We start from the raw sequence: 16,212 nt of genomic DNA, 5'->3' as shown, positions 1-16,212 counted from the left end.
CGCTAACGGCCACAAGGCAGAAAATTCCCCTGGTGCACTTGAATTGTTGTCAACCAATATATTTAATTCCACTGTGTGGTGGCTAAATTTCAGCAATAGACACTCAGTGTAGCTCACAGGATAACCTCCCCAACAACGAACCACCGAAACGAACCACACAACATGAAAGGACGCGGCTTGGGTACATGAAACCGCTACTCAACTTGTCTTCCTGGGTCGGTGAACCATGAAGATCATAGAGATCGGACAGCTCCACACACGCTCCAACACTACGCAGGGACCGCCAGCGGACCCAGCCGACTGCACCGCGTGGAGATAATTTCCCTGGTCCGCAGCAACCCACCGACTGCCCACAGAACCCCTAGCCGAAAACTATACCCATGAAGCCGAAGATGGTAGACGCAAATATCGATAAACATCGCTGCTGCCACACATAGAAGGAAGAAGAACCATGGCATAACTGCAACAAGGGTGGGAAACAAAAAAAGCACAGTCAGCCAAGTTCACGATGACGCATAGTTGGGAGTCAGCACAAGCAACAAGCAAATATTTTGAAAAAGGATACTACTTGAATTAGTTTTTTAAGAGTCACATAAAGTGCTGTTATGCCATAGAACAGGGGATGTGAAAGCTTTTCAATTTTCCCCAGCTAGTGCCAGAGCCAAAGTTGAAATCAAGGTATATTAGTTCCCAATATCTAGAATGGAGTGATAGCAAGATGGAGTTGCTGGTACCACATGCAGCATGAACACACCAACAAGTTAAATTTCTCCAGACTTCATGAACCAGACGACAGAGGCGCAGATGTAGCAGAGTGAATTCACGGAGTAGGGAGCATGACGTCATTCTCTTTACAATGCACAGTGATGTAATAACACTTAAGTCATATGCAAAAACAGCTTTCGCAATACAAACACCGCCAAGATAAGTAAACTGAAAGCCTGAGAAGTCGAGCTGGGACGCCACAGCAAGACGGAGAGTGCTTATGGGTTTAGAAAAGCCGGACACATTTGGTCATTCTTGGTACAAAATAACGTCATCGGTGTAGACCGCATGGTATAAATATCCTGACTTCCATAGCTTAATTCTCAGTTCACACCGAATCAGACCTGAAGAAGTACCTGTGGCACTCTGCCTGTGTCCCGCCTACGGTACTGAAACAGCCACGGACTACTACTGGCTCATTTCCACCTTCGTTCACAAGAAGACTTGAGTGTCCACTACCACTAGGCCCCCTGAACGTCTGGCTGATAGTGCAAGATTAGCTGCTGAACTGTCGTCAATCCAGTGGAGTGCAGTAGCTGTTACCCCATGACCTGCATCTATGAGCAGACACTGGTGTCAATCACCTTTCTTTCGCTGAGGGACAGCGAATTAGCACTTCACGATTGTAGCCAATTCATGCAAAGCTGCTGGCTACCTTCCCGGAGAACAGTCTGTGATATCAACCAGTGTAACCTAATAACCTTAACGGCACATCTAGAGCGTCAGAAGCCGATATTGTCTTGCTGGATACTCCATAAGCCCGTCTGCTACAGTTTGCATTTCACCACTGTGCAGTGTTTTGAGTTATTGTCTTTTGTTGACCTTTTGGTGTTTGTTTTGTTAACAGCCATGGTAATGCCTCGTTATTGTCACATGAACTTGGAAGTATCATTTGTTAAATCACGGGAGCCTGCAGACCTGTCTCAGGCCCACAGTAATTGTATGGAAGTTTACTTGCGACCGTTGAGATACCCATATTGCAATTTGTCTGGACATTAGTTGCCACGTATGCAAACTGTCTCAACTGTATGCAGCACATGTAGCAGGTTTGGCCATGAGGCACAGCAGTGCACAGAATTCAATTGGACCTCCATACAGTGATAGTATTAATATATTTGAATCTTAGTACATCGTGGGTACAGTTTCCTCGATTTTATTTGTATGTCGGATACACATGCAGTAAGCTTGCACGATATTGTCGAAGTCCTGAATCCTACCAAGGAACGTAACGACCATAGCTTTATCTACTCTGAGGTATAAAGTGTTACAGATGTGGGCAGACGAGCCTCATAAAGCAGCAATGCCTCCAGCCAGAAAGTTAAACGTATAGAGAAGGCGGACATTACGCATGTGATTGCTGAAGGAAAAGGCAAGACAAACAGTAACCGTGTAAGCGTTCTTTAACTCAAAAGGGGTTGTCTCAACCATCGGCTGGCATTTAACGTATTATGGACTACTGCAGATATATATGGAGAAACAGAATGGTGCTTGTTAGTAATAGTGACCGGCAGGGGAGGCAAACTTTTGATGGCTATGGCTACTCATATGTCTGGCGTTAGGGTAGACCATATACGTAGGAAGAAATTGTGATCTCCATGATATAAGTTATGGAGAGGTAGATGTCAATGATATGATGTCACTGGGAAAAACACTGCTCAACTATAGTGTTGCAACTAAAAGTGTTCATGAGCATATCGAAATGTTGCCACATGTTGATGAATGGTAATGTATGATCCTAGGACTCAATTTTCTTGATAAGTATCACACAAAATTTGGCCTTTTGCAGCGTATAGTTGAACTAAGTGGACATTGTCTTCACTGGAGACAGCAACAGCATGCAAGGCATTGTCATAGCGTTCACCAATAAAGGAAAAGATATCAAATGAGTGGCAGACGTATAGCCTACAGCTCACGTTGCACGATAACGTACTACAAGGTACAGGGAAACAAATCAGGGGTCACACAGCACAGAAAAACAACAGGAACTAACGCATCTGTATGTAGGACACTGCGCAGAACCTGAGACGTAAGCAACTGTTGACGGAAGACTATTGATCAGCAACTGGCTGTTGGGATTACTGAACGTAGTAATAGTTCCTGGCGTGCAGATGAATTCCTTCTCCACTAGAACCACTAGATGCTGCCAATAAATATAGATTTTCTTTTGACCATTGACACCTTAATGCAACAAATTTTACTGATATGTGCCTCATAGCGAACATAACAATAACTCGGACAACTTGGGTCAGCGTAAATATGGTGTACCTGGGTGACATTATAGCGTTTTTGAAGGACATGCATGATGGGATGAGGTGTTCAAGACAATGCAAACACCGCGTCTAATGCTATTGATAGATGTCAATTTCAAACAAAAGAAGCAAACTATTTCAGGTAAGTAAACAATTAGGAGCGTGTAAAAACTGATCCACAGTTAGACTTAATAGTTCGTAGTTTGTTACCGCTACAGACACCAAAAATTGGAATCATTTTTAGCTCTTTGTAACTATTACAGGAAACTTATTAAAGATTGTGTGAGAATTCCCGTGTCTTTGAACCGTTTATTGCAGAAAGGAGCTAAATTTAAATGGTTTATAGATTGTCAAGCAATGTTTGACTCCTTGAAACGGGCACTAGTGTCCGATAGTGTGTTGGTTTTTCCCAACTTAAAAAAGGAATTCATTTAGTCTCTTGATGCAAGCACTGTATCGGTCAGATGCATTCACAGACACTTTATAGACAATAAGAAGTGCCTGTGGAATAATCGGGTCTGCTGCCGGATGTTTGTGTCGCTGTGGCACAATATTTCGGCCACGTAACTCGTTGCCTTCTTCAGGTGCTACCTGGGACTGCCATATTGGAGGATCTTGTCTTGTCCAGTATTGGAATTTTTCCACTATAGAGGAAGAAATGTTAGCACTGAACTATGGCAATTCTTACTTCTGTTGTTATTTGTTTGGTGAAAGGTTGAAAGTGGTGACACATCATGTCACACTGAAATTGCTGTTAGGACTGAAAGACACTCCAAGTAGACTGACACAGCGGGCGCAAAGGTTGACTGAATTCGATATGAGATAGCACAGAATCTGGGAAAGAAACATAGTAAACCTGTTAGTTAAAATTCGAAAACTGAAGTATTAAAAGCGCTGGTCAATAGTGTTGTTGAATGGCAGGGAGGACTGACAGCGGATGCTGGCTGTCAGATATGAACGTCACAGCAACAGTTGGTTACACATGATAGCTTATTGTGCGGGATGCCGAAGTGTGGACCGTAGTGTGGTGAAACCAATGCTTCTCAGGAACGAATGTATGAAAGAAGCACATGACCACATGTTGGTAGGTGATAGCAGACGGAGAGCAATTGCCCATCGGCTGGAGGGCCAAGTTAACGTTGCAACAAAGTGATCTCATGTAAAATACAAGATAATATTCTGTTGACCACGAACAGTTCAACAACAACTCCTGTCTTCAATGAAATAATGATGTTCAGCACAGAGTCACTGCAGAAACAACATAACCGAAGGCGTAAAGAAGAGGTAAACTGCTGGCAGATTTAGAAAACTACGCCAGACTCATTTTGCCACCTTGTACAGTCATCAGTGAGACCACCAGCTACAAATACTCTCACTTCCACAACTTAACCCTCAATTTGCAGCTATGCATCTGGTAACAATGTCTCATTAGCGCCCTCCACCACCCTGCAAGTCCTCACCTTCGCGCCCTGTTCACCATAAGCTGTGACGTAGACGTAGTAGATACCTACTGTAGTAAATCACACTATTCTTCAACATTCTCAATTGCAGGAGAGGACTACTGAAATTATCAACTGAGAACTAGTGGAAAAGTCTTTGGTCTCAACACGAACGGTAGTCTTGGGAAGTTGGTATGGTACTGAAACACACTTGCGTTAACCGTGATTTGTAGTAACTCAAGTATTGCATGCTTGTAGACTACTCAGGCAACGACCACTGATACCTTTTGTTATCTACCTGTATTCTGCACTGGTTTTATGTGGAATTGTTTTACTTTCTCAGTCGGATATCTTTTTCTATCAGAGAGAAGGATCCATGATTGGTAGCATTGTTGTGCGTGCGTGTGTGTGTGTGTGTGTGTGTGTGTGTGTGTGTGTGTTTTGTCGTTTAGTGTGGCCTCCTCCTACTATTGGTACCACAGCTATAAGGTGTGATAAAACAGTTTCCGTTCGAGGGTTGTGCAGTCCAGAATCGGTATGCCAATTGCACTGAAACAATCATCCCCACGACGCACCAGGAAGAATACACCCATTTCAGAATGAGATTTTCACTCTGCAGCGGAGTGTGCGCTGATATGAAACTTCCTGGCAGATTAAAACTGTGTGCCCGACCGAGACTCGAACTCGGGACCTTTGCCTTTCGCGGGCAAGTGCTCTACCAATTGAGCTACCGAAGCACGACTCACGTCCGGTACTCACAGCTTTACTTCTGCCAGTACCTCGTCTCCTACCTTCCAAACTTTACAGAAGCTCTCCTGCGGACCTTGCAGAACTAGCACTCCTGAAAGAAAGGATATTGCGGAGACATGGCTTAGCCACAGCCTGGGGGAGCACTTGCCCGCGAAAGGCAAAGGTCCCGAGTTCGAGTCTCGGTCGGGCACACAGTTTTAATCTGCCAGGAAGTTTTAATACACCCATTTGCCAAACAGCAAGGCATGCGGCGAGAAAAGTTCGTAACTACCTGATGCACATCCTCGTCCGACATGAATCATCGATCATTCAAATTCTTTTCTAAAGGACCGAAGGCATGATTATTGTGTGGAAAAATATCGTGATTACTGTCCGGATGGGTCGAGTGGTTTTCACTTGATTTGACGCCACATCTGCATTGCAACATATGCCTTCGCGAATTATCAACGCATTCTGGCACAGTTTACCTTGACTATTTTCTCCAGCGTTGTGCTGTACCGTTCCCCAGCGACCGAGACGTCAGGTGGCTTCAAATGAATAAGAAATGGCCTCAGTGATCAAAGAACAGGGCGAGAATGACCTTCTTAGTCGATAGCTGGCTTTTGAAGTAACCATCCACAACGGCGGTTTTTCGACAGACATTCTGCCGTATACGCACCCTTCTCTGTTGGAAGTTAACGGGTGTTTGTCCTTCGGCAGCCGAGATAAGTTTAACAGTATGTCGGTCGTGCTTGGAAGCATTTGCTAATATCGTCGCAATAGTGAACGTTTTGGCATTTGCCTCACGAACGTCGGCAAGGCACGAATGCCACACTGATCCCTTGTATGCCTGTCGATGCTCGTATATCTGAGTTGCTGCAGCGTCATTCTCATACGTGAGCTTTACGATCGACCCTTACATAGTAAAAGCAGAAATCTACCACTAGTATTACTGCTACTACTAATGTCATTATAAGAGCGTTTTGTTGGTCTTTGAACCGTGGATTTAATTTCAAAGAATATTCTTAAAAATTTATTTTATTTACTAGCGATTCATCAAGAACATTAACACATTTAATCACACTCAGTGAGAGTGGAAGTAGTTGCCAGGAAGTAACTGATGAAATCAAAATCAAGTTGCTTTCAAAAAACGGAAATTTTATTCCTAAAAGGCTTTTCTTCAAAAGAAACAGATTTAAAATTATAAGCAGAAAGCACCCTCTAAATATCAAGTTACAATTTATTCAAAGGGAGAAAGAAACAAATTTTTGAGTGTATGAGCTTTCGGTCTGAGAACCTTGCCACTCCCTTTTGACACGGCCATAATCACGCTCACAACAACCTCTGGACGACTACACTGGTACAAATCTGCAACACACCAGATTACCTTAAAGTAAAAGATTTTAACAATTCACACAAGCACACAAAGTATGCACCACGTAGGATGGATGGAAATGGAACAAAACACTAAAATTAAAAGATTAACTTGCCACCGAAGGTGCTACTTGATTTTAACTTCTAAGAAAAGTCTTACGGTGGAATGGTGGCAACTTTATATACTAAAATAACCATTTAAATAAAAGCCCATGAAATGCCATCTTATATCAAATTATACAAGGTTGCTAAAACGAGTTAACATGTTCTACAGTACACATATACCGCCTCTCAAGATGATAGGCACGATCAAAACATATATCAGGAATTAGGTCGTTACACTCCAAGCAATAAATTCGTTAACACACCAAATCCGACAAACATGATAAAGCAGCTTCGAACGACCGACAGACACTAGCTGCCTAACAAATGCGGACGAGAGACAGGCGAGCAAGCTGGGGACGAGAGACTGACCAAGAAAACAGGTAGAATTAAACAGGAGTAAATCACACAACATATCACCAACCACTTAATTTCTTATAAACTGCGATTTCTCGAGAAGACCTGGCGCAGCACCCCCAAATCGCTTTCCCGGACCGTCCGCTGCCAGCCGCTTCAACGGAGGGAAGGCGCGCCGATTTCCCGTCTTTCCTGGTGCGCACCAACCGACCGACTGCCCGCTGATCCGTCCGCGACTGCTGCTCCGTCGTGACTCCCCTGCTGGTGCGTCTTCCACTCACTTCCAGACACATGACGGCGGAAATACTGGCTCGGAGCCAACCATGCAGAGGGAACACGCCCACTGGCAAAACGACATACCAGCACCAGGAAAGGACCGAGCCAAGTTCCACAAGAAGGTAACAGAAGGGGCCCAGATGCGCTCGGAGAAACAGATACACCATGGCGTCGCATCTCGCACCGGCCAGACCGATGTCGTGGGTTCACTACTGATGCTCTCGTGTCGACCGCGCAGTCACCACCCCTCTCTATACCCCGCGGCCCACTGGACTCACGTGGCGACCTCACATGCGCCGACGCTCAAGACGGACAAGTCATCTTGTGTCTCAGTGCGCGACCGACCAACCGATCGATCCAACCGGCGATGACCATTGCCTGAGCAAACTCGAGCAGACTCTCGACCTAACGCGCAGACTCAGATGCTGGAACGAAGCCCCGACAGGGCTACCACTCGCTGAGTTTTCTTACTGGCGGAGTGGAAAGACCCTCATTTCGCCGTCTTTAAGCTTGATCCGAACGAAAAACATACTAGCACTCCGAATGACAGACAGACACTAACTACGTCACAACTGCGGACGAGAGACAGACTAGCAAGCTGGGGACGAGAGATTGAGCCAGACTGACTGCAACTGACCGACTAGCAAGCTCATAGCGCCCCTTAAATGAACCTGAACAGGCAACCTTTCCCACCAGAGGGAGACACCAAAGCTGCGATTGCCACAGCGGCGCCTCTGCCAGAGGGCGACTGCTCTTCAAAGAGCAATTTTTACCACGACTCAGTCTTCATGGACATCTACATAGAGTGCATGGCAGAGGTTACCTTGTACTACGATGATTCATTCCCTTTTCTGTTCCACTCGCAAATGTAGCGAAGCAAAAATCTATATACCTCCGCAGTAGCTCTGAATTCGCTCGCCTTCACACTCTTTACGGGATATGTGCGTTGGTAGCAGAGCTCTCGTTCTAGTTACAATCAACTGGCAGCATAATGTAAACAAAAGTGAAAATTTTGTGATTACATGTGGCTCTCATATAACTTGTTTATAATATTTTCTCAATAGGAAAAGAATTGCACACTTAGCTGGAGCAGATCTTAGAATTCGTGATGGTCGCTTTAAATAAGTACAAATGATCGCCATAGTCGCTCCTAATCAGGATGTTTGCAGGACATTCGAGATTGAAATCATCGTCACTGTTTCTTACAGTATTCGTTATCTATGTAATTCTGCTCGTTTTATTAGCATCAGGACGTCCGAGAACGAAACTGGCTGCAGAACATCTACAGAGAAACCCTGGCCCCTTCAAGGACCTACCAATAGCCAATAGGAATGGACCTACCTATAGCCAATAGGAATAGACGTACCCCGTATAAGGCTTCTGTTGGCTGTAATGTGCAGTCTAAAATAAATTTCAACATTATTTATGACGATAGAGTCACGAAGAATTTGTGATGTATCAATTCTCAGATACTGAGAAAATAATGTAAAGTTGTACAGTTAGGAGTAAGAAAATAAACGTTCGGAATTACGTATTGTCTTTGTTTTGTCAACGTGGAGTGATACTTTACAGTATCATTCAATGTAAGTGACCAACATAAATAATTTTTCATGGAAAACCATCTTTTTTGTCTCAAAATGGTGTCCGTTCTCTCGGCAAGTTCGAAAGAACAGAAACCACATTTATATACACTTCATATTTTTCTCCCTCGGCGAACTCAATTGTGTCCACAAAGCAGCTGAACAGTGATTGTGCGATAGTAAAAGGGGCTGATGAGGACTAAATCCTATGTATTAACTCACTTAGCATACGTCGTTTCTTTTGTGAATCTGATTCACAAGCGAAGTTGTCACTTGAAGTAGGGAATGGGACTTTCAGAGCACGACTGTCATTACAGTTAATGTTTGCTGCTCTGGCGCTGCTTAAAGCCATAGAACCGTCACTGAAGAGAGGACCCACCGCTTAAGCAAACAAGAGCCGCTGTTTTTAGCTAAAAGCCAAGTATTACCTCTTGCCCTCCCGGCAGGGCCCCAAAGAGGTCGTTTGCTGAGTTCTTGTGAAATTTAATTGCTCTCTGTTCTCCGTTAAATGAGAACTTGACGGTATCAGTGCTCTGCATAGCCTGATGAAGAGCGTTACATCTTCTACGGAAATATATGGTCCTCAGCTAACTCCGTTTTCAGCTTAAGGGTTCTAGCTGCGCGAACTCCTCTGGTTGTAGATATAAGCCTTCAATACATAGATACTTTCCCGTATCGTAAAAAAAGAGTAGCCCCACTTCATATAACGGATGCATTATTCTGATACGTACTTCTAGAAACATAGTTAGACCGTGGTTTCCACAAAAATTTTATGCGAAAATGAAGGCGGATTTAATAAGAAAGGAGTTCAAAGTGATTATCGCGACTGTGATAACGATTCCAGCTGTGAATCAACGAAAAATTTTTTTCGAAACTTTTTTTACTTTGGTAGCTGATTTTTATGAGCTGAATGCAAATCTAGCCTCAGTTTTTTTTTGTATCGCCCATAGTTTTCGAGCAATACGCTTTTCATTATATAGTATAAAAATCTTATGCTATACGGAAACGTGGAAATTAATGAAACGCTTTGTTACAACATAAGCATGATTTGTATTTGCAGTAAGCTACTTAAAACAATGATATGTGTTAATAGAGGTGTCACTTGTCAGCTGGAATTGGTTTGTATTTTCTTTGTTTTATTTCATTGAAGCCCAGATCCCTAACCAAATTGTTAAGCTTGTTCTGAGTAAACAATTGGGGCTCTAGACTTTCTGTATTATAATGGAATTCATCATCATCTGATTAATCCAAATCAGATTGTAGATCAGAAAATACTTCTGTTAGAATAGAATTTAAATCATCTGGTGTTTCAGGAACCGGCCAATCCACACCATGCCCTACTGGTCGGAGGTTAGGTTAGCTTACTACCTTCTTGCTTTTCGAATTATGACCAGTAATATCAACACTGCAAATGTAACAATCATCGGAATGAATTCTTGGCTCCTTCCATATCATAAGAACAGCAAATCTAATGGCTTTTTTCTCGTTTTTGGACCGTTTTGTAAGATCTTCAACACAAACATAACATACCTTACGTGGCGCCCAAGATTTATCTTGATCACCAAGTTTAGATCCAAAGTACGATAGATAAAACTGTAATGTTTCTTTGGTGTGTTTTAATCATAAATTCACTTCAAATGTAACAAATGTTTTTACAACCACGATTAGACATTGTACTGAAAACATATACAGGAAATGGGAAACTGAGGTTAGGTTAACAGTAAACAAAACACCATCTGTTAACACAAAAATAGAATCGGCCTTCCTTGCCAGGAAATGTTTTACAGCAGTACTACCAACGTCATCTGCATTCATTACACCTCCTATTTAAATAATTATAACTCTATAAAGGCTGTTAAATTCTTTAAAAAATCGCTTAATTTAATAAATTTAACTAAAATATGAAGAAGTGTTGGTGTGATACTGTCTTTTAAGTATCATTTTTGGATTTCCCACCCGAAAACCATAAGAGCAAAAACTTATTTCCATCATTGGCCTGTGTAATTAACAGCGAACAGCATCCCGTTACCAAACGATTGCAGTATAGTGAAAGCTACAGAAATAATATTTCATACACTTGGAATGATGCAATGAAATGCTATTGCCATCAAGACTCTATAAATGCAATTTCATTGGCACGATTATTTTGTATGGAGCAAAAAATTGAAATCAATTGGGAATAAATCAATTTAAGGTTTGTGTTGTTGTTGGCACTGCTTCTGTGGAACCCAATCCTGTGCAAGACTCTTCATCTCTGCTTTACAGCTGCTATCTACGTCCATTTGCACCTCTCTCCTGTAAGCAGACCCTCCGTCTGCTATTCGCCGCCCCGCTCCCCCAAACATCATTCATTACCCAAATGGCGATTTCTTGATGCCTCAGGATATCTTCTATCAAGAGGCCCTTTCTTTCTATCGAGTTGTGCAGTACATTTCATTTCACGCGTTTCGATTCAATGCCTTTGATTTACCCATGCAATCTTCAGTATTTTTCCGTAAATTTCATTTCAAAATTTGCTATTCTTTTCTTTTCTGAAATGTTTCTCGTCCTCCTTTCACTTCCATACAAGTCTATTCTCCACAAAAATTGTTTCAGAAAAGACATAAAAACACTAAAATTTAAAATCAGTAACAATTTATATCTGGTGTTGCAACTTTTACCCTCGAATCTGGTAATTGGAAACTGTGTACAAAAACGTGTCGATAGCAATCTGACAGCAAGTACAGGGTGAGTCAAAAAGGACTTTATACCTTTGGAATGATGTAGAAATTTATTCAGACAACTTAGAGAATCGGTAGAGGTGCCATTTTGTACCAAACAACTTACAATTTCACATAAAAGTGGCAAGTGGCATTTTGATTCGATTTGACTACCATTCGTGATGCGGCAAACGTACCACCAGTAATCAGTTTCTTCCCACACACGTTGTGGCATATCGTGCGCAACATGTGCAACGTCAGCGCAGCGTCGATTTTTCGGGCTGGCTAAAATGTTTGGGAATCAACAAACATGCACACGATCTTGAAATCCCAGAGGATGAAATAGAATGGTGTCATGTCTGGGGGGGGGGGGGGGGTAGGGGGTGGAGAGTTTGCCAAGCGACTGGGCCACCACGGATAATCCACCGACCTCCAGTTGTTGCCGAGTTCGATTCATGAAACCAAAACACATCATGCAAGCTCTGCACCACCGAAGTTAGCCATTTTAACTATGCACTAAGCTGGCGTTCCTGGTGGCTTAATGGGATACTGATGCTCTACGCCAATCTAACTTGAGGTACATCACTACAAAATTACACATCTGCTGATTCTGCAACTTATCTCAATAAATTTCTGTTTCATTCTGGAGTTGTAGAGTCCGTTTCGACTCACCCTCTAGTCTTAAATTCCGATTACAGTGTTGCCCTTGTATTCTGATAAAGAACAGCCTTAGCTGTCCTACATTTGGGCACGAACATTAAGTATGTAATGTGCCTGCAAAGTGTGTGATATCAATTAATCTAAATAGAATCGAAATAATTATAAAGGATATAAAATACGAATAATGATCATCAGTAACGCGCAGAATTACTTCTTCATCAAAATGTCACGCGCAGTGCACCTGTTGCACATTAAATGTGTACCCCGTTAGGAAAACCATCTGTTCAGTTTATATGAAAATTTTGCAAATGCAAACAGTTTCTAATCTGAACTCAAAATGTTCGTTTAGGACTTTTTTTGCCTGTGCAACGGATAACTCAGCTTTGCTCTGTCAGCATACTTTGGAAATATGAAGTGCAGAACTACATGTACCAAAAACAAATCCCTGTGTAGCTGTTTGTCTCACCTCACTCAAGCTACCTTTTCAAATGAGAATTTTGCTATCTTTCCAAAAAAGGCAGTAATTTTAAAAACGCAGAAGTGACTTGTACTAACATGAAATATGACTATTTCCTAACATTATCATACATAAAAAGAATTAGCTCAAGCAAATGACATTTAAATTACGTAAAATTTGCTACTTATTTTTCTAATGACATACTTTCAACAAAAGATAGATGTTGAACAACAATAATTAAGATACTGGAGACGTGACTAATAATTTCTGCTATGTAGCAAATGTAGGTACGGTTAAACGCAAAGTAATCTTTACCCATCACTCGGACAGTGCTGGCCGCAAATAAAATCCAGTGCACATGAGTATAACCTTTTTCCAAAAGGGACGTCTGTCTGTGACATTATATAAAAATCCGTCTTCTACATTCAACTACACCGGAGAATATCCCAAATAAAATTCATTCACGTCTCCCTTCAAAGGACCTATTTCAGTTACGACTCTTGTCTCTCTCTCTCTCTCTCTCTCTCTCTCTCTCTCTCTCTCTGTCTCCCTCTGCAGCCCATACACTCACTCCTACATGTTCTACTAATAACACATCTACTGGTAGGCAAATTTTACACTTCACATTTATTCAGGACCGTAGTGACAAAAATTTCAAACAAGCTAACATTTCATTTATTTCAGTGTTGAGAAAAGCCTTGCTGTAAACTGTAGTTATGCTTTTTATATTCTGCATAAAGGAAATTCCTTTCCACTCTCCAAAATTCGTCCTTTTGAAATGTCTTTGATGGTATTACATACTCTAACATGGATATGTAAAAAACTAACAAAAATGGAATTCTTATTCTTACTGCTCTAGATTGGCACTATTCCTGTGCCTCTCTATCGTTGCAAATACTGACATATGACCTCTTATTGTTCCGTTTTTTAGTGAAAATCTGCAGTCATTAATTCTGTGACTTTACAGTGAATTTGCTTATTGAACCTGAGAGGGTAATTTTGTACTAGACTGTCTCAGATCTGAATATGGTTTTGCGAAACTGAAAGTGGAATCTAGATGAATATTTCCAGTGCATGACAAAAACGTGAAGCGCTCCGAAGACATTGACTGTCTATCCAACTTCGTACATGCACACACCATTGGTGGTTATGTGCAAGATTAGATGTGCAAATCTTTGTGACACGTAGAGCGGCCACAAGAATACATTGGTTTTGTTCATGTTTATTGTTGCTATCAGGCCTGCTAGGGTACAGAAGAGATGTGAACAGTGTCAGATGTTGTGCGATGACAGTTCAGAAGGCAGAGGTAATACTCGTCTGAGACAGCGATATCAGCACCTAAGAGCACTCGAGTGGGCTTAACTGAGGATCAAGATTTAGCTGACTAGAGAGAGCATGTTGTATCCAGATTTTTCGGGCCTTCGGATGTGGCAATGGTCAGATGAAGGACTGCATGGAAACATAAGGACAGACGTTCTCCAAGTCAAGGTTGCGGTAGACGACGTCTGACCACCACAAGAGGGGACCGTCGCATTGTGCGGCAACTACCTCGTAACCCATTCACATTTGCCCCGCCGATGCTACAACCAGTAATGGTCCGCTTGTGACATTCTATGTCGCCGTGTACCACTGGTCAGAAACTAAGTTCAGCGGGACTTGGTGACTGCAACCTCATGTGCAGGCTGCCATTAACACCACTATACAAACGGTGATGCGTGACTGGGTGGCATGGACTGCTGATGCATGGGGTCGCATTGCGTCTAGTGACGAACTGTTGTTCTGCACACAACCGTCCGCGAGTATGGCTGCAATCTGGAGAGAGGACTCAGGCTTTCAATGATTCGGAGAGGTGCAGTGGTATTGATCTTGGCGTCATGGTGTGGGAAGCCATTGGGTATGACTTCAGATCACGGTTAGTAGTGACTCAAGGAACTCTGAAGTCCCAGCGGTACAGCGGTACGTGACAAATAACTCTTCATGTGTCACCTCTCATTCGGCAGCTTGATGGTGCAATTTTTATGGCAATGTTCATCCACGCATAGCGCCTGCGAATGTCTATGTGAATGAACTGTCTGCATGATGATGAGGTACTCCCGTGGCCAGAACGTTTTCCAGACTGGACGTAAACTTTTCCCCTGTGCCAGTATCGAGGGTAGGAAGGTCCAGAAACTTCAGTTATGCTCCAGCTTGCACGGAGAGAGCATACGAATGCTTTGTTGCGCTAGTCCCAACCGAACAGGGGCACGCATCCAGGCTAGGGGGCGCGCAACGACATACCAGAGAGTGGGCTTATTCTGTCAAGTTCTTTATAAAGTTTACTCGATTTTGTAATCACTAAAATGCCATAATATGCTCCCTCAAGCCATGATGTTTCATATCATTTCATCCTCCACTTCTGATTCAATTACTGTTTTTGTCAAGTAATATAATTTAGGTGATCGTACTTTTTTGTGACATTTCAAAGTCACTCATTCATCTATATAGCCAGAAGGACGCTTTTTCTCTGGTATCATAATTCGAGATATGAGCACTAGGTCATAGCTTTGACAGTCTTCCTTATCTCCGTGCTTTCCTTGTGCTCCTGGTCATCTTGGAAAACACCTCTTTAATCTAAATACGCTGGAGCGATAACTGATGTCGAAACATATCATGTATTTCACCTGCGAATCCTTAGGCCTTTTCCAGTTCACTACTGTTTTCCATTCAATATCAACTAATAACGAACATTTTGATAACGTGCAGCCGCGCGGGATTAGCCGAGCCGGGTAAGGCGCTGCAGTCATGGACTGTGCGGCTGGTCTCAGCGGAGGTTCGAGTCGTCCCTCGGGCATGGGTGTGTGTGTTTGTCCTTAGGATACTTTAGGTTGAGTAGTGTGTAAGCTTACGGACTGATGACCGAAGCAGTTAAGTCCCATAATATTTTTGAAAACGTGCAGACCAATTTTTTCCGCATACAAAGATCTTGGCCCGTAGGAACTTTATACTCCTGCACTACTATGCGTTTGGTGCACGTCACACTCATATTCTTCTTGGTGCACTTTGACGTCGCCAGTGCAACCGTAGACTTTACCCAAGGAATCAAGCAAATAGCCGTTAGTACACTGCTACCTTCCTGAGAATGAAGATAGTAGTGTTCCCTGAACGGCTTTAACGTCATATACACTCAACACCTCAAGTGTTAAACGAGAACTACACATAGTCACCTCTACATCGGTTGAATAGAATTTGACTTCTGACTGTTAGCTTTTACTGCGTCAGAAAACGTTCAACAGCTGCAGAAGGTAGCCTGAACAATATAGTCAAAGATTTGGACATCTGAAGGAAACTTTTTCCCATGAAAGAGATGGTTAAAAATTCATTGTATCCTTTCTGCGGTATACATAAGGGAGCGACCGTGTCGCCTTGTGTGGCCTTCACCCAGTCAATGTGAACTTGATATGGAGCTAGTTTCGGTGTTGAAACGAAGTCCCAGGCGAAAGGGATGTAGAAATTTCTGCTTCTTCCCCTCTATAGCGCCTACATATA

The sequence above is a fragment of the Schistocerca americana genome, chromosome 7 (assembly GCF_021461395.2).
Source record: "Schistocerca americana isolate TAMUIC-IGC-003095 chromosome 7, iqSchAmer2.1, whole genome shotgun sequence".
Taxonomy (NCBI): Eukaryota; Metazoa; Arthropoda; class Insecta; order Orthoptera; family Acrididae; genus Schistocerca; species Schistocerca americana.
The sequence above is the reverse complement of the archived record's forward strand: the minus strand, read 5'-3'. Positions refer to the sequence as shown.